The following is a 20,975-nucleotide window of genomic DNA, read 5'->3' on the forward strand; positions in this document are numbered from 1 at the left end:
CAAGTCTCCTACATGAATAACCATGAGATTTAATTAATGGGTGTTTCCCACCTTGAACTCTATAAATAAATACATAAGAACTCTATGTCTTGGTGTACCACTTCAGAACAAGGAGCAGGGTAAGGGCCCTGTGGTTGTGACCATGATCAAAGGAGTGATTCTAAAATGGGACAGATACCTTCACACTATTTAATTGTGGGTGTAGTAGCTGTAAGAACTAGTGTGCCAAATTAGGAAATGTTTTCCAATTTTGTGTGTCGGATTAGACATCAAGAATGTGGCTTTCTGATCTAAATAAAGTTAATTATGTTACTAGTAAAGTATCAAAATAGTTTTAAACAGGCTGTGTGCTTTCCAAATCTGATTCTATATAAAACAAATATGTCATTTAGCCAAAGGCAGGCAATTGGAAAGCCAGTGCCAGCTGGATTCTAGAGAGTGGAAGAGAGGGAGGGGGAGGGAGGAAGGGAGAAAGGGGAAGAGAAAGACAGAGAGATTATTTTGGGAGAATTGTTATGAAAGTTACTCCAATTACCTTAAAATATTTGCTGAGTCCAACTTATTAAATAATTTATAGTTTAATAGTTTTAATTCAATAAAAGATATTCTTATACTATAAAATGATCTAAATGTATATTATCCTTTTCATAATGGACTGTTGAAATTTAAACATGAAAATTATCTAGTTGGTGATGAAAGTTTTAAAGGTAATAATGATAGAGGTCATTCTTTGCATTCTAAATACTTTAAGACAGCTTTATTTATTTATTTATTTATTTATTTATTTATTATCTATGCCTTAAAGTTAAAATAAAATAGAATGTTTTCTTCCAGTTTATAACATCCATGTAAGAAATTATCAAAAATTTACTATCTTTAAACATCTTTGTCATTATATAGCTGTGGGTATATAGCTAGATACCAGTTACTGAATTACTTTCTGTGACCATCATGAGTATGGAATCAATGTTCTAAATGGAGCTCTTTACCCTAGCTTTCTCATGCTCCCTTTCTCTCTTAAGGATCTTAGTCTTCCTCTGTGATCACTCTCACAACTCAGGATTTTACAGTTATAGTTTTGAAAGTTTCAGGTCCTGATATTCCTCTTCTATTTATAGCCACAAGTTCTCTCTGTGTGACAGTGACTTTTTTGTTCAAATCCAATAAGAATTTATGTCATGTTCATAGTATGCTCTAGACTTCTGATGTTTCTGAAATGAAGATCATCAGGGCAAAGGCTTGGAGTTTCCTACATCACTTGTTAATGAAAAATTAAGAATTGGTGTTTAGTGGACTTCTGTGCTTCCTCCAAATGATCAACCAAATAGAAATGAGAAGGAATAGATGGTGAGGGTGTGTGAAAACTTTCTTTGACACCGATATTCGATCTTGTAACACCAGTATCTATTTTTGTGTTGTGTGTATAGAAACATGTTCAGTCCATTTTTAGACTTAGTGGTGACTATTACTGCCTAGCATTGCATTACTCAGTAACATCACTGGAAATATTTTTATAGCTGGTGTAACATGTAGCATAATAATCTCTAAGGTGGTCATATGAAGGGAGACACAGCAAATATCTTCATCAAAATATGAACATGAATATGTAATTGATTTTCTATTCAAACTGTGAAAGAAAGGTATGACAAGGTAGGAGCTATTCTTTCAATAAGTGTAATGTTTCATAGTCTAAGTAATTGACTCCAAGAGTAGGTATCATGCAAAATGACTTGTGATCCATCTCAAGGAGAGGCTCCAAGACTTGATACTATTACTGATGCTATGGTGTGCTTACAGACAGGAGCCTAGCATGACTGTCTTCCAAGAGGTCCAATGAGCTTCTTGATCAAATAAGCATCACTCAAGAGACAGAGGGATGGTGTTTCAACACAACACAAGGATCAATACCAGAACAGAAATCAAATGATCATCTCAATAGTCACAAAAAAACCCCAAAACAAAACAAGACAAAACAAACAAACAAAAAAACCACTTTGAGAATGTAAATAAATAAAATAATAAAAAGTAGAAAAAATAAACAGTGCTTTGTTTTTCAAAAATAAAAAAATAAAATAACCTTGAAAAAGCTAACATTCGCTGGGCGATGGTGGCACACGCCTTTAATCCCAGCGCTTGGGAGGCAGAGGCAGGTGGATCTCTGAGTTCGAGGCCAGCCTGGTCTACAGAGTGAGTTCCAGGACAGCCAGGGCTACACAGAGAAACCCTGTCTCGAAAAACCAAAAAAAAAAAAAAAAAAAAAAAAAAAAGCTAACACTCCTTTATCTTTATGTTACAATTTCTGTTAAAATCTAGAGATAAAGGGAACATTGGTCAGCATAACAAGGATTTACTCCCACTAGTAGCAGGACAATCTGGTGCAGCCACCACAGGATCTGTGCATATTCTTTTAAAAGACATAAATTGACAGACCATAAAATCTACCTAAAATACTCTGTTGGATATTTCTAGGGGACTCTGTGCCCTACTACAATGAAACATGCACATCTATGATCCTTGTTACTACATTCAAAATAACCAAGAAATGCATAACCTGTGGGTGCCACTTATTTAGTTACATCACACTCTCTATTCCCAAGGCTCAGGGATCTTTAATGAGTACACTTGTGGTCAGCTAACAGAGTTAGCAGATGGAAGCCATGGAAGATTATTTGTTAGACATGATCCATGAGCTCAACACAGCTGTGATTACAATGTGTTCACAAGATAAAGGCGTCCAAATTTCCCATCTTGAATGGGGTGAGGGCTCCGGAAATTCTGTAATTATCTGAGGTGTTACTATTGGTAGGTGCTACAAGAGAGAAAGTCAATTTTCTTCAGCTACTCAACTTTGGAAAGGCTACCAGAACATAGATACATTGTTTTCTACTCATGTATAGTGACTAGATTCAGTTGGTTTGCAAAAGAGCACTAGACATTGGTAACCATAATGACAGGATATCGGGGAGAAATTGAAAGAGTAGGAAAGGAGGAGATGGATTTTTTCAAAGCATTGTATTATGGTAAGAAGTTCTCAGAATTTTGAGGAGTTTATGCTTTCTTTTTTTTTTTTTTTTTTTTGGTTTTTCGAGACAGGGTTTCTCTGTAGCCCTGGCTGTCCTGGAACTCACTCTGGAGACCAGGCTGGCCTCGAACTCAGAAATCCGCCTGCCTCTGCCTCCCAAGTGCTGGGATTAAAGGCGTGTGCCACCACCGCCCGGCGAGTTTATGCTTTCATAAAGTAGAGTCTAATCGCATGTACCACTTGTGACAGCAGATAAAGTTAAAGCCCCAGAGTAGAAACTACCATATTAGCAACAATATACATTCTAGTAGCAAATTCATACAAGTGTTTCTCTTGTTTATCATTTAGGAATATTGATATTTTATAGTCCCAGGATTAAAATATAAATAGTCTGAGGAGGAAGACCATAACTCAGAATTATAACTGTCAATAATGAGCTTGCAAAGAAGTAATGTACAGAAGCAAGGATAGAGAGCCACAGAACACCTTCAGAGTAGGGAATGAACTCGAATGTAAATTTCTCCCTGATTAAACCTTTAGTTCCAACCATACTTCTCCAGATGGGGAGTATATATGAAATTGTGTGTATGAATATCTCTCTCTCTCTCTCTCTCTCTCTCTCTCTCTCTGTCTCTGTCTCTCTCTTTCTCTCTCTGTCTTTATCTCTCTCTCTTTCTGTATAACGTATGTGTTTCTGTTGTAGTAGATGATCAGCAGCTGTAGATATAGCAGATAATATGGTTATTTACTTCTCAAGCTCTTTGACACTACTTGACATCATAACTCTTTAAAAGAAACCTGCAAATGTCAAGTATTTACAGGACTGGCTACCATGCCCTACAAGGTGATTACAATGTCAGGGTGATGAGATTGTCTCCCCTCAAGAACTGAGATCTGGGTCATAAGGAACAGCCCTGAGGAATGAGAGCGAGACAATTCCTTCATTAGAATTATCCTTAACACTGGGTGAAAGTACTACTTTATATTAAATTTATCACATTGATTAGAACTTATTTTTTTAAACTTTGGTAAAGACATATATCCTAAGACAGGCATTTCTTAAAAGGGAATATAGCTATACATCACTTTTAATCCTTAATTATTTTAGGAGAAGAAGAAAAACCACCTGATTTTTATTTTGTTTTCTAAAAACATTCTAAAAATTTTGCCAATCTTATTTTGGTTGATTTGGAAGACAGTACTAGTTATGTTTTTAGAATAAATTCCTAGACCAATGATGCTTTTTTCTTTGACTCTAATTTGGTTGAGATCTACATGACAGGCAGCGCTTTACTTGTAAAAACTGTTTCAGTGTAAGTTTTGTTTGGGACAGTTAATTTGCAGATGGGAATGCTCACATGGGTCACCCATCTGTATCACTGCAGGAAAATTCCATCTGTCCAATTTAATCAGAATTGTTTCAAATCTGTGATTGTGAAAATCTTGCTTATTCATTCTGCATGAGAAAAAAAGCTTTAAAATCTATAATATATAAGATCTTATTCATTTATATGGTTATAGGGAAATTAATAAGGATAGTGCCTAAAGCATCCACATAGTAATTTTATAGTTGTGACAAGTATAAGTTTCCTTTGACACATGAGGAAATTGACTTCACTCTTGAAGACAGCACCTGCATGACATATTGAGTATGGAGAATTCAAGCTTGTTCCTACACAGAACCTTCAGCCCTATGTTCTAGCATTTTTAATACAGGAAGTTACTCTAGATATTACCAAAAGAGAAATATAAACACTAACACTGCCTCATACTTTTGGAGATTCAATGGTGTAGCACCTGTAAGATATGCTAGGTCAGCCATGGCATAAATCTTATGGAAGTAACCCAAGCAATATCTGGTTTGACTTAAAATTCTCTCCAAGAGATGAAATACATAAATAACTCTCCTTAGGTGACCCAAATCCTGGGACTATAGAGGTGACAAGCCTAGCAAGAAAACAGAAACTATTGTTCTACTAAATAAAGGAAGGTAGCAATAAAATGACTCCAAGTAGAATCCACTAAACTTATAAGTCTGTGCTTAGCACAGTCACCATCAGAGGACATTCCTTTGAAGCAGGTAGGAACAGAAGGAGAAGCAGAAAAAGACCCATAGGCAGACAATGTGCAGACAGTGAGAGAAATTGGAATACCCAGACCCTAATGGAATGTCTCCATCAAATACTTCAGTTCCTCAAGGAACAGAGAATTCCCCAGAAGAGGAGGAAGTTAGAGGGTATGATATAGAGGAGATGGAGAACACCAAGAAAGCAAAGCCTTCTAAATTAACATGATCAATACACAAATGAACTCACAAATGCTGGGGTAGCATGCACAAGGCCCACACAGATCTGTACCAGATGGAACCTTCAGGCAAAATGAAGAAGTACAAACATAAATCCACTCCTAACACAAAAGTCATCTCCAACTGTAAGTAAACTCCTGGGAAATTAAAATTTGTTTTTCTCCTAGAGAATCTCACTGGGAAAACTAAATACCTAGCAGAAAAATGCCCAGCAGATATTAATTTAAAACAACAACAACAGCAACAACAACAAAACAAAACAAAAACAAAAACAAAAACCCTGAAGTGTGTATTTGAAGGTCCTTTTCCATAAAGTCATGCCATGGACTTTCTGTTTTTAAAATTTTTATCTTATACATTTCAAGGAAAGAAAAGAAGTGGAAAAATGATGCTAGCCATTATTAAAATTTCAAAATAAGCAAAACAAAACAAAACAAAACAAAACAAACAAAAAACAAAAAACAAAAAAAAACCCAAAACCTTTTTAAAGGAATGGTTGTGCTCAAGAGGTTAAGCTTTCCCAGGAGTTAATCCACTGAATCTATTTAAGATATGATGATGAGCCATGGTAAAATCACTCCAGCAAGCTCGGAAGAAGCTGTGAACCAGCATCATCCTAAGACCACCCTGGTTATCCTCACATGACAGCGGGAGGAAGAAGCAATCTGTTGAAGCAGTTGTGGACTAGCTTGCTACTTCCCTGGACTGCTTTTCCTCAAACAATTCCATGGGATAGAACACACGAGAAATTGGATGGACACCTCCATAAATATTGTTATCAGCAATAAAAATAAAAAAAAACACTTTTTTACGCTTATTTCAGAAATTACAGTGAAGCTCTAGATATCAGGAAGTCAAGATCTTAAAAAAGGAAAGATTATAAATAGTGCTCCAAATTTCTTAATTACTTAAATTATTTAAACACCTGATACATTGAATGAAAAATTTAAAAAGTTGAATAAATAAATAATAAATTGATGACAATCTTGACACCATGAAATAAAATGCTCTAATAGAGTCCCAATTGCCTGTCCTCAAGTGCCATGGGTTGTTGCTTTTAGCAACTAAATCAGGTAACTTCAGGATTGGTTAGTTATTATTAATGCCCTTTTAAACTGTACAACTTTATGGTAAAAGGTGAGAGTTCCCAGAGACATTTCTGTCCATCACTTTTAATATTTAATCTTGTAAACACATGCTTTATGTCTTAAGCCAAGAATGTTCAGGAAATGAGGAACTTAGCTAAGCATACTTATATATTAGCAGATCTCTATATAAATGCATAGACTCCATAAATAAAATCTCCCTGATTCCTCCTTCCAGGAGAACACTGAATTAGAAACAGCTTCCCTACTTATTTACTGAACACAGCAGATCACAATCCATATTGTTTTTGTCTTCATTGTGTATATTTTACTTTACCCTAGTAAAGAAACATACCTGCTGCATTAGGTTGAATCATACTCAGACCCTTTTTACAAAACTACCTGGGGATTCATTGAAATACCAAGAATTTGGTTTGTTGGTGGTTAGCTTCTTGAGTTCTTTATATACTTTGGATATTAGCCCTCTATTGGATGTGGGATTTGAAGAGTTTTTCCAAATCTGTAGGTTGCGGATTTGTCTTATGACTATGTCCTTTGTCTTACAGAAGTTTTCCAGTTTCATGAGGTCCCATTTATCAATTCTTGATCTTAGAACATGAGCCATTGGAATTCTGTTTAGCAAATATTCCCCTGTTCCAATGAGTTCAAGGTTCTCTGCCACTTTCTCTACTATTAGATTCAGTGTATTTGGCTTTTGCCCTATTTAGCTATTGTTATCTCTTCTAAGCTAGTTCCTTTCTGAAGGGAAATCAAGGGGATCTAGAACAGGGGTAGATGGGAACTGAGGAGGGGGATAAGAAGGGAACTGTGGTCAGGATGGACTGTATGAGAAGCAAATCTATTTTCAATAAAAAGTATTAGTCATTTTAAAAAAGGAAGAGAACTACACAAAATTAGCATCCCTTGTATTGCTAATGCTACTGGTATTTTCCCTAAAGTGACAAAAAGTATTGTTATAATGCATAGTTACACTTACTAGAAATTTGAGATCAGAATTCATTAAATTAGTCACTGCATGAGTCTGACTCCTTTATTACAACCAGCAGAAATATAATATTTGTTTGAGGAAAAATATTTAATATTTTTTGATTCAGGAAGTTTCTCTTTCTTTTCTCTTCCTTCCTCCATTTCTCTATTCCCAATCCTTATCTATCTCCTTTATTGCTTTTAAGCAACCTAGTTCAGTCTAAGTGTCTCTTAGAGAAGAATATGTGGTCAGGAACAGTATCCAGTGAAGAACTAGGCTCTCTGGTTGAATTAGGAAAAACTGAAGAAGCTGAGGAAGAGGTGACCCTATAGGAAGACCAGCATTCTCAACTAACATGGTCCCTGGGATCTCTCAGACACTGAGCTACCAACATGATAGCATACCCCAGCTGATATGAATCCCTCAAGACATATATATAGCAGAGGACCACCACATCTGGACTCACTTAGAGAAGATGCACCTAACCTTGGAGAGACTTGGAGCCCCAGAGAATGAGAAGGTCTGGTGGAGTGGGGTCATGGGGACATCCTCTTGGAGACAGGGACAGAAGGTATGGAATGTGAAAGAGTTGGAGGGTATACCAGGAGGAGGATAAAGTCTGGATTGTTAAAAAAAGTTAAAGGGTAAATCAAAAATCAAAACAAAACAAAACAAAAAAACCTAATTATAATGTGTAAGGAACAGAAATATTCTATCTGCATGAGGTTACAAGGGGACCCTTTCTTAGTCAATCCAAATTTGAAACATAATCTTCACTTCCAGCCAAAGGTTCATCTAAGTCATATCCAGATGCATGATACCAGAAACTTCTGAATAATACAATTATGCCACAAATTATAATTGTTCATGTGTTACAGAGAATTTTAATATTATTCATAAGGGTTATTTATATTATTATTTCAAACAAAAACATCTATGATTCTTCCAATAAACATTATTAAATGTCAGTTGTCAGATAATTTTCTAATGACTTTTGTTGATTATCATCAAAGATTGCATTTATTATTAAGATATTATGACATTGAATATTTATTCTAAATACACATAAAATTAAGCATAAATATAAGATATCATATTGAAACTTTTGCAAATCTGCAGCTTATATTATAAGATATTAATCAAATTTACTTTTGCTCTAGATAGTAGGTTTTTCAACATTTCTCAAATATGTTTTATTATCTGAAAATATAGGTTTGTAAGGTTGACAAAATAACTCATAACGTACAGAGGTTATGGTTTTTATATTGGTGCATCTATTTGAATACACATTTGACCTTTCTTTTTCTGCTTATATTGTAGAATTTCTAGTAGTTTAATTTGATTTACAACTCAGTAAATTAATCATCCATTAATTTTATGAATGGATAATAATCATAATTTCATTTTGTTAATTTCATACATCTATTTTTTAGTATAGAATAGAGTTTATTCGGGGCATGGGGAGGGGAGTTAAGAGAGTTGTAGATGCAGAGAAAGGAAGAGAGAAGGAGAGAGTAGAGAAATAGAGGCCATGACCACATTGAGAGACAGGGAGAAAGGAGAAGCAAGGGGACAAGAGGCAAGAGAGAGAATCAGGAGTAAGAGTCATATACCTATTTCATATTTTAATCCAGTGGCTTTCAAAGTATTTCTCCTTGGCAATTTACCAAAAGTCATAGTCATCTACTTATACCTATTGTTCACATGTTGAACATTAAGTGACTCTTTCAGATTCAAATTTTCAAAATGACCAACAGAAGCAAAGTCGACTATGAAAATTTTCTGTAAATGAGCAAGTTTTAAAGAATCGTAAAGGTTCTGAGAATGAGGTCTTTAAAGGAAAAATAAACTATTTTGTAAAAGAACCACAAACAACAAAGTTTGTATTTCTAAAATTTTTCTGACATTAGAGTAAAAAGAATAATCCTATGCAATGGAATGAGAGAGGAAAGCAACTTCCTTGCTACAAGCTCAGCAAACACCAGTTAACTTACAATATTAAAACTCAGCAGGCCTTTGAGCAGCTAAATTAAAAGCTATTAAGAGGCACATAGTTAATTAATGGATCTAATTCTTTTTATCAATTAAAATGTACATAATTTACCAGGGCGAAGAATAATTAAACAAGACATTTCTTATATAGTGTAGTATTAAGCCTCACCAGTTTGCACATGGTGGACAAACTATTCGGGTATCACTGGAAGTACAAGTAGAAGGCAGATCCTTTGTTCTTCTCATTGACAAAGAGAACCTGACTTTTCTTTTACAAGATAGTTGTGCATATATCAAAATTAAATTTTGAAGTCACTGACATAAATTAATAATTACCAAGTTACATGACACTAAGAAAATATTTCTCAGGTTTTTCTGAATTTTCTCTTTACTCTTCACTCAAAGTATGTCCTATTTTCTTTTTTCCTATTTATTCCTAAGAAAAGATGCATGATAGGGGTGTGGAAATGGAAACCCACTTGTTCACCCTTTCACAAGTCTCATAATAACACAAAACAGAAAGCCAATATATATATGAAAAGGACCTATAGTGAACAAAAGAGAAATAAATACACATGCACCTACACACATACACATGCATACAATAGAGTAAAAAGAAGAAATTAAATTAATCAAATTGAAAGAGTTTCCTTGTCAGGACAGTATGAGACAATGTCATTGAATTCAATTTCTGTTGCCCATCTGCTTCTGACTTGCAGTATTCCATTAAGAGAAGATGGTTTCCTCAATGAGACTCCCTTAAAGAAAACTAAATTTTCATTTGCAAATGAGTAGAAATTGGAGGTAGTTTCTGTGCAAGGGATGGAGATGGATGCCTCCTACTTTCAGCTCTAGTTCCCCATCTGGTGCAGACCTGTGGAAGCCCTGTGGCCACCACCTCAGTCTCTGTAAATTCATAGGTTCATTGGCCATATTGATTTACAGTGCCTCATTTTCTTACTGTCCTCCATCCTTTCTGTCTCTTACATTCTTTCTGTCTCCCCTTCTTGGGCCAGGTCATCCTGAGCCTTGAGAGCAGAGATTTGGTGAAGACATCCCATTTAGCACTGAGTGGATCTGCATCCCATTTAGCACTGAGTGGATCTGCATCCCGTTTAGCAGTGAGTGTGTCTGGTTGTTGGGCTCCATATTTGTTGCTGTCAGCTGCAAGGTGAAAGCTTTTTTGCTAATCTCTGTGTAAAACATTGATTTATGAGTATAGCAATAAATCTCATTGTAAACAGGTATTATGGATCAGTATAGATTGGAATACTCCCAGACTGACATGTGCCTAATCAAATTCTGCAGGCAGGTCTCTCACCAAGGATCATGAAATAATAAATTTAAATAAATTATTTTAGAACTGGTAGCTTCATATACTATTCCTTAACTAAATAAACTGAGAAAAGTGAAGGAGTATGAAGAATAACTGGATAAAATGTAACAAGGTCCACAATAGAGCTATAAATAACCCTACAATGATGTTTAAGTATTAACTAGTACGAAATATATTTTTAAAACTTACCCTTAACCTGCATGCTGGGACATGCATTTAAGACCAACACTTCTGAGGCATAAGCAGACAAATCTCTCCAACTCGGGAACAGGCTTGTTTAAATAGCAAGTTCCTGCCTAGCCAGAGGTACATAGAGTCTTTCTCTATGAATACGAAAACAACTAAAACAGAAACAAAACAACAACCTTCTCCATTTATACCCTCTAGGATTTGTCCCTAGAGAATGTAACAAAGAAAGAAATATGTCTCCAAGCAATACACAAAACATGAGACTATCAGTTATAATGCATATTTCTAAGTGGGAAATGAGCTCATAGCTCAGCTGCCCCCCCCATTACTTCACATGAGGATAATTTGGGGCAGACACATTACAGAATATGGGGCTTTTTTTCTTCTTTCTAATCCAAGTCCATGATATTTATTTTTTGCAACAACAACAACAACAAATCAAATCATCAGCAGCCTTAAACCTCCAGCTAGAGTTTTAGAGAGTAATATCCATGTGTCTTACAATATACAAGTTATCCTCTCCACATGGCTGCAAATATAATGTTCACCTTATAGCCATAGCCAAAGCAAACAGCCTTCTCCTCCCAACCATGAACAAGAGGCACAGGTCTTCCCTCTTAGCCACAAATCATTTAAAGACACCACCTTATAACCACAAATGTGATGCAGAGCTTCTACCTCAGATCCACAAACAAAACAAGTGGTTGCACTCCTAGCCACAGACATAAAACCAGGATTCTTCATACCAGTGGAAGGTCCACAGCTGAAGACAGTTCTGTTTGAAGAAATGAACACCATAGTCAGCTTTATAAATCTATATCAAAAGACTGCAAAGCGCTTGTAAATTTATGTTAGCATAAATATATATCCTTCTTTTCTGTTAAGTTATATAAAAATCAATTTTAAAACAGCACTGCTGAGCCAGCAGCATATACAAATGGAATAAACATATTTACTAATGATACCACAAAGGGAGGAGCTGGTAGATACTCAGATTGGACTGAAAAATGGTAGCAGATGGTGATTTTACTCCATTAAAAATATAAGAAATGACAAAAGATTAAAAATAAATAATACTAAGCATTATAAATATTTACCTGCTGCTTTTTTAGTTTATTCAAATATAGATTTTCTACATAGGTTGATATTGTAATAATGAACCTGCTTCATTATATATTCATAATATACTGTTTATTAGTAGTATATTCTTACTGTATACTAATAATATACATATGTAGGCAAGAATGGATACAAGAGATTTGGATAATGTGTTTGTGCATATATATCAAAGTATTAGCTAAAAAAGTTTAAAATTGATAATGACAACATTGTGCATAATCAACTGAGAAGGTGCTAAATAAAATATTAAAATATAATAAGTAAACTAGAAAATATTATCCTGAGTAAGACCCATACCCTAAAGGACATACATGGAAACACAGTAACAAAAAATGGAGCAGAGACTGAAGGATAGGCCATCCAGAGACAGCTCCACCTTGGCATCCATCCCATCCACAGACACCAAACCCTGACACTATTCCTAATGCCAAGAAATGCTTGCAGACATGAACCCAGTAGGGCTGTCCTTGAAAGGCTCTGCTTGCACCTAATTAATAATACAGATGCAGATTCTCACAGTCAACTGTTGGACTGAGCACAGCCCAATGGAAGTGTTAGGGGAAGGACTGAAGGAGGTGAGGGTTGCAGCCCCATAGAAAGAACAACAATATCAACCAACCAGAACCCCTCCCCCCTATAGTTCTCAGGGACTCAACCACCAACCAAACTGCTTACATGGATGAGTCCATGGATCCCGCTACATATGTGACAGAGGATTGCCTTATCTGTCATCATTGAGGCAGGAACGGGAGGCCCTTGGTCCTGTGGAGGCTTGTTGCCCCAGAGAAGATGGATACTAGAGGGGTGAGGCAGGAGTGGGTTTATGGATGGTTGAGTATGCTCTCAGAGGCAAAGAGGAAGGGGGATAGGATGGGGGGATTGCAGAGAGGAGACCTGGAAGGGGGATGATATTTGAAATATAAATGAATAAAATAAACAATAAAAATTATAATGAATAAATGATTAAACAAATAGTATTACATCTTATTGAAAATAAATATTTTACTAGTATTTTCAGTTTTGGTAAAGTAATTTTATCATTATTTATATGGGTTTATAAATGTTTCTAGAATAGAGATATAGGTGTGATGACCCATAGCTGCAATACCAGCACATGCTGGAAGGAGACAGGAGGATGAAATGCTCATGGTCAAGCTCAGCTGCATAGTAATTTCAAGGCCAGCATAAGCTGCATAACCTCTATTTCAAAACAAAAACAAAATGAAGAAAAGATTTGTTATAATTCTATTGAGGCACATAACGTTTTATGGTTGTCTACAATTACTATGTTAGAAGAGAATGTCCTTAGAATCTTGGTATATACTATATATATTATTCTTACAAGCATTTGTAGTTTAGTTCTATTGTTTTTTTCCCCTTTGTATTTTCCCTTGTTTGACTTTCTTAGTATCCACTTTTATCAAGACAAACATAAATATTTTGTGTTAAGAAATGCTCCCACTTCTGTGCCCCAGTGTAGGGGAATGCCAGGACCAAGAAGTGGGGGAGGGTGGGGTGGCAAGCATGGGGAGGGAGGAGACAACAGGGGTTTGTTCTTGCTGTTTTTGTTTGTTTGTTTGTTCCTGGGAGGAGAAACTGGGAAAAGAAAAATCATATGACATGTAAATAAAGAAAATATTAAAAAAATAAAAAAGAAATGCTCCTTCTGACAAAGGTCACAATCTTGATTGAAGTTTTGTGTCTTATTACATGCTATTTCTTTGTAATAAGGTAGCAAGAGTGACAACTTAAAGTAATAAATATTTATCTTTTACACATGTTAAATGGGAAACATTTGATAGCAGCTTAACAGATATAGTATTTGTCTTAGGAGAAAATACTGTGTTATAATGTTTCATTATCATATATATTTAAGTTTTCTGACCCTTGTAATTAGTTTCTACCACAGATTAGTTGCCTCACAAATTAATTTAATACTAAAAATAAGTTATTTCATTTTATTTTATTTACTGACATCTTGTAGTTTTTAACACATTAGACTGTACCTTCTTCAATAACATAAGTTGTTCAAAGACTAATTTTGTAAAATATATATTTTAGTTATTTATTGTGCTTTTATGTATGGGCATATGTACATGTGCCACAGTGTATAAGTGGATGTTAGAGGACAGAATAGGGAAGTTGTTCTCTCCTTTTACCAAACAAGTCCAGTGAATTGACCTTAGGTCATCAGCTTTGGTAGTAGCTACATTTACCTATAGAACTATCTTACTGGCCCAAAGATAGAGCCTTTAAATTACTCTTCTGCTAGAAGCATTTGAGATCATCATTCAAACTTCTTCAAACCCTTATTAATTTTATTTTCCTAATCTGTGATTACTTGTATTATTTGTTGACGCTTGCACATGTCTAATAACTGGAAATTTTGGAGTTTTATATTGACATTTACTAATCTCTTATTTTATTACCTCCTCTTAGATTATGTCATTTATTCATATGTGTTTGGATACATTTTTCATGTACAGACAATATTCACTGTGAGGACTTTAGAGGTGTTTCAGTTGTACGAGTGTCCAATTCCTAGCACAAGCATTGGATAGTCCACAACAATCTGTAATTGCTGTTGAAGGTGAGTTCTAGGAATTTCTATTACACCATGTTTCTAGGTTGTCCCAGATATTCCCACTAATTCCAGTTGCCTTTCCCAGTATACTCCCCTCTCCTCCAACCTGACCCCTCCTGTTCCCATCCCCACCTAACACCAGTCCATAATCATGGTAACATACATACATGAATGGATACACACATATGACTTCAAGCCTTCATATAAAATGAAAAGGAAAAACTCACCTTAGAAACAAATGATGCCAAACTAGGAACCGTGGAGTTATATACCACCTGAAGGGAAAAATAAGCTTTAATTGTGAAAAGATGCTGAGAGTTTTAATGTGAGTTCTTTCCATGATGTGCATGTACATAATTTATTCTTCATACTGAATCTCCAACCCTGGGACATATTCTTATGGCAAAGAAAAAAATAATTCAACAAATCTCTCTGGTTTTTATATTCTGTCCACCCATTTCTGGTGATAATCCCTGACCATTGTTGGTAGGAGGCATGGGTAGGTTTGGTAGCACTATGGGTAACACTCACTGTCACTTCTCCTCAGTATCTTGTACAGTTACAAGTCTTGGCATGAAAGAATTTCCACTTTATGAACTTTTTCTAATGAATGTTAAGAGAAATACTCTATATGGGAGATGAACATAGAAATGTAGGAAGTATTTTAACAACAGAACAGTTTAGCAAAAAGATATAGATGAGTTTTTCCCTTGGTCCTGGTACAACAACTCTGGAGTTTTCCCAGATAATTAGAGATAATTCTATCTGAAGACTCAGCTATACTGCTCCTCGGCATACATCCAAAACATGCTCCACCATAGCATACTGACCAGTGCTCCACTATGTTCATAGCAGCCTTATCCCTAATAGCCATAAACTGGAAGCACACCAGATGTCCTACAACCAAAGAATTTAAAGTTAAGGTAAATTTGTAAGAAATACACATTCAGAAGAAATCAATTTTTAAATCTTGAATTTTATTCTTTGTCATTGATATTAAAAGCATAATATGTTGCCATTGTAGGTGGCAGCAAGGGACATCAGCTTCCAGTCAATCATGGGATTAAAATGTAAGCACTTAATAATCTACACTCTATCTGTATTGCTAATATACAATGTTTAGTACTATATCTCAAAATAGTTACAATAGACCTTGCTTCTCCAGGAGATGATGGTAAAACTATGTTTACAGTCTTTTCAGGTTAAGAAGGGTTTATAGACAATTAACTCTGTCATACCCAGCTAACATGAAACACATAAGATGAAGAACATTTAGAACAGGCACTTACCAATAGCTTGATGGCAATCATTTAGAGATGTGGATCAAAGAAACTTCTTTAAAAGTTGATAAGAAAATGTAACAGTGAATTGAAAATGTTAAAAGCAACAAGAACTTGCAATTTTAATCTAAGGTAGAGTTACTACTTTATTATTAGAAAAAAATTTCTCCTTGTAACATGATTCTAATTGTCTATCCTGAATTTCAGTTTGAAAGACAAACAATTCCACTAAAAAGTCCGCAGCACTTAAATTATTTAAATTAACTTTAAATTGCACTTTACTTTACAAGCATAAAATCACAGCCACAACCTTACTGGAAAGCTTATAAAATTTTGAAATGCTCCAATAATTTTAAATCTTGTAGAAACCTGGAGCCTTCTAAATTAAAGTGCTAATAAAAAATTAGCACTGAAATTTAAATCTCCATGAGCAATACAGAATGATTTAAACTTATTGAAGCCTTTCAATTTTTTATGAGTTTTATATCTGGAAGTGAGTCAAGCAGTTTCTTTATAGCAAAATAGTTACTTAAAACATGTAAACAACATTGTCAACACTGACAAATTTCCTGGAGTAAATGCCTCCTTGGATTGTCAAATATCACATAGAGAAATACTCAATACATATTTGAAAATATAATTTATGGGAGCCTCTCAGAGTCCAAGGGTCCTATCTATACTCTCTCTTTCAACTGATGGTCTGGGGGAAAAATAAACTCGTCATCAATGCTGCCTGACAAGAACTTTTATCCCATGTGCCATCTCACTAACCCTGAACATGTTTTCTAATATAGAAAAGTACTTAGTCTCTTCTTACTATTAAGAGAAACAGGTGTCCTATTGTCTGTGACTGCATTCTCCTTAACAAGGCTATTATGGGGATTTCTACTATAGGAACCCTTGCTTTCAAGTAGTCTGATTTTTGCTTCCAAGATGTTCAGAGGTTACCTATATCTTTTCTGAAGTTGCAAAACACACCAGAAATAACTCCTGTATTCAGGACGCAAGTGCTCTGAGTTACCTTGCATTGCAAAAAGACAAACTATGAGAGGAAACAGCAGCCACCATGCTCTTATCACCACACTGGAATGTAGATTTCCATTCCTCTTGGGGAATCCCTCTCCTTCACTGTAAGTTCCTGTACTAATGAAATGGTGAGGAATATTATATGAATATTTGAAATTATATTCTAGAAAGTTTAGACAAAACATGTTTTTATATTAAAAATATCCACTACATAAGTCTATGTTAAATTTCTATGTTTGAAGTTTAAAAACAATTTGATTGAAACAAAACATCATTTCTTCTCTCATTAGGGTGTCACATAAGCTGGAAACCTTATCCATTAAGGGACAATAACTTGTCATGTTCACAGTGTACGTGACATTTCAGTATTCAAACACAATTATCTGTCAGAAAAATAAATGTATTATGATTTCTATAAACTCTTCTTTTAAGTTTGTTTAAGGTTATGGTATATGTGGAATCCATATGTGTTTGTATTTCGTTATTGCTTGTATGTATCTTAGTAGGAAAGAGAATAGTGATGTAAGAAAGTCTCCAAGATCCTATCCATTTCTACATTCAGTGCCTTCTGGGCCTCAGAAAATTAAATTAAAATTATTTTCTTCTTAGTACTTCCTGGAAATTGATATGATGATAGCACATGGAGTATTTCATTTATCCCACTACTGAAATAACAGAGAGAGCCAAGAACTTGAGGGGAGAAGACATTTGGACTCCTGAGTCTCTTCTTGATTAATTCAATTAGCTATCTCTGGTTTAATGTCTTTTAAGAACACCCATTTCTTTACACATTTAGTGTAGATATAATGTATATGTGAAAAAAAAATGTGTGAATAACTTCAGGTGTTCACTTTTCAAAGCTTGAGGAACTCCTTGAATTCTAAAACCTGTTTGGTCTTGTATCTCCTAAAGGAAGTTATGGTTTGAGAGGATTCCAGAGTTGACTGAGTCATGTGGCTTTATAACTCTCTAACATGTGAAATTCAAGATTTAATAACTGTCCACCTGCCAAATCATCGAAAGTCCTTTCACAGCAGGATGCTGGGCTCCATCATTCCAATTGCTGCCATAAATTACATGCTCTTTAGTGTGGTAGGTTGTTTGTTGGATGTCAGATTTTATTTTTAGTTTTCAAGATATTAGGCAACTGTAGCCCTTTCAATACAATTTATCTCTGCTTCAAGAAAATATAATGAGAACTTAGGAGTGAACAAGACTGAGCCATATGTAAGTTCTTGTTGATTTTCTTTTTTAAAATATAAATTGATTGATTTTTTTTGTTGTTTCCTTTTTTTTATTATTTAACAAATCTGACCCTTGGTCAACTCCTTATTTTGACTTAGTGAAATGTCTGGTTTAATTATTTATCAAATCCCAGACTCTCTTGTTAAAAATGTATAACAATTATCTTAAAAATATTTATTATTTCATTTTTGTTTGGCATTTTCCAAGCTTATAAATTGTCAATAACCCTGATTATGAACCTGGATAATCTGAGAAGGGAACAGACATGAACCTAGGGCATCTTGATTCTCATAGGCATATGAAGTTGCAGGAGTAAGTAAAGAAGAAGCATAACTTTCAATTTCCTATAAAATTTGACATTTCTATTCTCATAATTCAGTGATACAGATTAGATATTAATTTCTAAGATAAAAAGCTTACTATTTGTTTAGTGTATATCTTAAACTAGGGATGAAAGACAGTTCACATGTCTAGCATCTTATATTTCATCTAGTGATGGGTGGTGTGAGCAGGTTTTTCACAGAGAAAACTTAAACAAGATCTAAGCATGGATCCAATAATATAAATACCAACATTATTATAATAATATTATTATTACAAGTGTTCTTCTTTTCCACATAGCTTTTATTTTTAGATATCTTTGAAGTATCATTGAACTACAGGTCAGGTATGAACTCCTTAGCCAATTTCATCCTTATTTTGCTAGCTTGTGAAGGAATTGTGGGAACCTAGTGATAAATCCTATTCTGACATTATCACTATTAATTATATTTATTGCCTTTTCGGGACATCAAAAGAACACAGATAAAATCCGCAATTTCTATATTTTGTGCTTAGCCTGAAGCTACATTAGATTTTTTTAAAAAAATTATCTTTAATCTCTTTTTATAATCCAGTCATTATTCCCTTCTGGTTTGCCTTCTGACAATTCCTCATTCCATTCTGCCTCCCCTGTCTCCAAAAAGATCTCCTCACTTTCCCACACCACCAGGCCTCCACTCCCTGGTGCCTCAAGTCTCTGGAGGGTTAGATGCCTCTTTCTCACTGAGGTCAGACCAGATAGTCCTTAGCTATATATGTGTTGGGGGCCTCATATAAGCTGGTGTGTGCTGCCTGGTTGGTGGCTCAGTGTCTTAGAGATCTTACGCGTCCAGGTCAGTTGTGGTCAGGTCAGTTGGTCTTCCCATGGGGTTGCCTCAGCTTCTTAAAGACTTTCCCTAATTAAACCACAATGGTCCCGGAACTTGATTCCATTATTTGGGAGTTAAATATCTGTGTCTGATTATTTGAATTGATGGTCGGGCCTCTCAGAGGGCAGCCATGCTAGGCTCCTGTCTGTAAGCACATCATAGCATCAGTAATAGTGTCAGGCCTTGGTGTCTCTGCTTGAGCTGGATCCCAATTTGGGCCAGTCACTGTGTTGTGCTCATAAAAAGAGAAAGAGCTATAAGAATATGTTCTGGCGAGGTGTGAGGGAAGGAGGTGCCTCAGTGGGCCCATGCCAAGGCATCCCTTCCTCCTGAGGGACCAGGCACACACCTGTATAATATAGAATAGAGTTTGTATTTAGGGCATGGGGAGTGAAGTTAAGAGGGTAGCAAAGGCAGAGAAAGGCAGAAAGGAGAGAGTAGAGAAGTAGGGGCCGGCCATGATCACATGGGGGGGAGGAAATGGGAAGAGAGGGCAAGAGGCAAGGTGGAGAAGCCGGAGTAAGAAAGAAAGGAGGGGGCAAGCAGCCCCTTTTTTAGGGCCAGGCCTACTTGGATGTTGCCAGGTAACCATGGGGAGGAGCATGCCTGGCTGCTGTCAGGTATCTGTGGGGGTGGAATTTATACAGAATGCTAACACACTGGACTTCTTTTCCCTCAGTCTCTTCTTCATTTTTGTCCCTGCAGTTCTTTTAGATAGGAACAATTCTGGGTCAGCGTTTTTAATTGTAGGATGGCCACCCCATTCTTCCACTCGATGCTCTGTCTATGTACAAGAGGCAAGGTGGAGCCCACAGGCTCTTCAAGTTCCTTCTGTATTAGACATTGAACTACATTTCATATGTGCATGTCCTAAATAAATTTAATGTTTCCATTACATGGCATCTGATCACATTGCATGTATGCTATAATGATCCATTAACTGTTGGTTATTGGCATGATTTTGTTCATTTCTTTATTGTTAATATACTGAAGTATATTTCAAAATAGCTCATTTAATATGTGCAAAATATAAATATAATAATGTCCTATAACTATATTCAAAATTATGTACATATTCAAAATTATATATATTCAAAATTATATATGTATGTATATATATATAAATATATATATACATATATATATTTATATATATATATATTAGGTATTGACTCTGGTTACATTACAAATAATTTTTGTAAGTATCATAGTTATGAGTATATATTTATGCTTAATTTTTAAACAGTAATTCTTCACAGATTTTGTGGAAGCCTAATTACAGCTTATTCATTATTTCTGTAGTAAAAATATGTGTCAGTTAGTCTAAATCACATATAATGCTGATTTATAGTTACAAAATATAATCATGTTGCCTTTTAAGATGAACATTGGATATTTAAATTTGTGCTTTAAGCAAAATCCTTAGGCAGTTGATTTAATATGGTCCTGGTTAAAAAGAAAACAACACAAGACTTTAACTTCAATTCTAGGATTTAACTTGTTCTTTGCTTTTATAATGATTAGAAGAGATGTAGTACCTACCTCTCTTAGGTAAAAAGTTCTTCAACTGCAAGGTGATTTTTTTTTTTTTATTTTAGATATTTTCTTTATTTA

Source organism: Mastomys coucha, unplaced genomic scaffold (assembly GCF_008632895.1).
Source record: "Mastomys coucha isolate ucsf_1 unplaced genomic scaffold, UCSF_Mcou_1 pScaffold9, whole genome shotgun sequence".
Taxonomy (NCBI): Eukaryota; Metazoa; Chordata; class Mammalia; order Rodentia; family Muridae; genus Mastomys; species Mastomys coucha.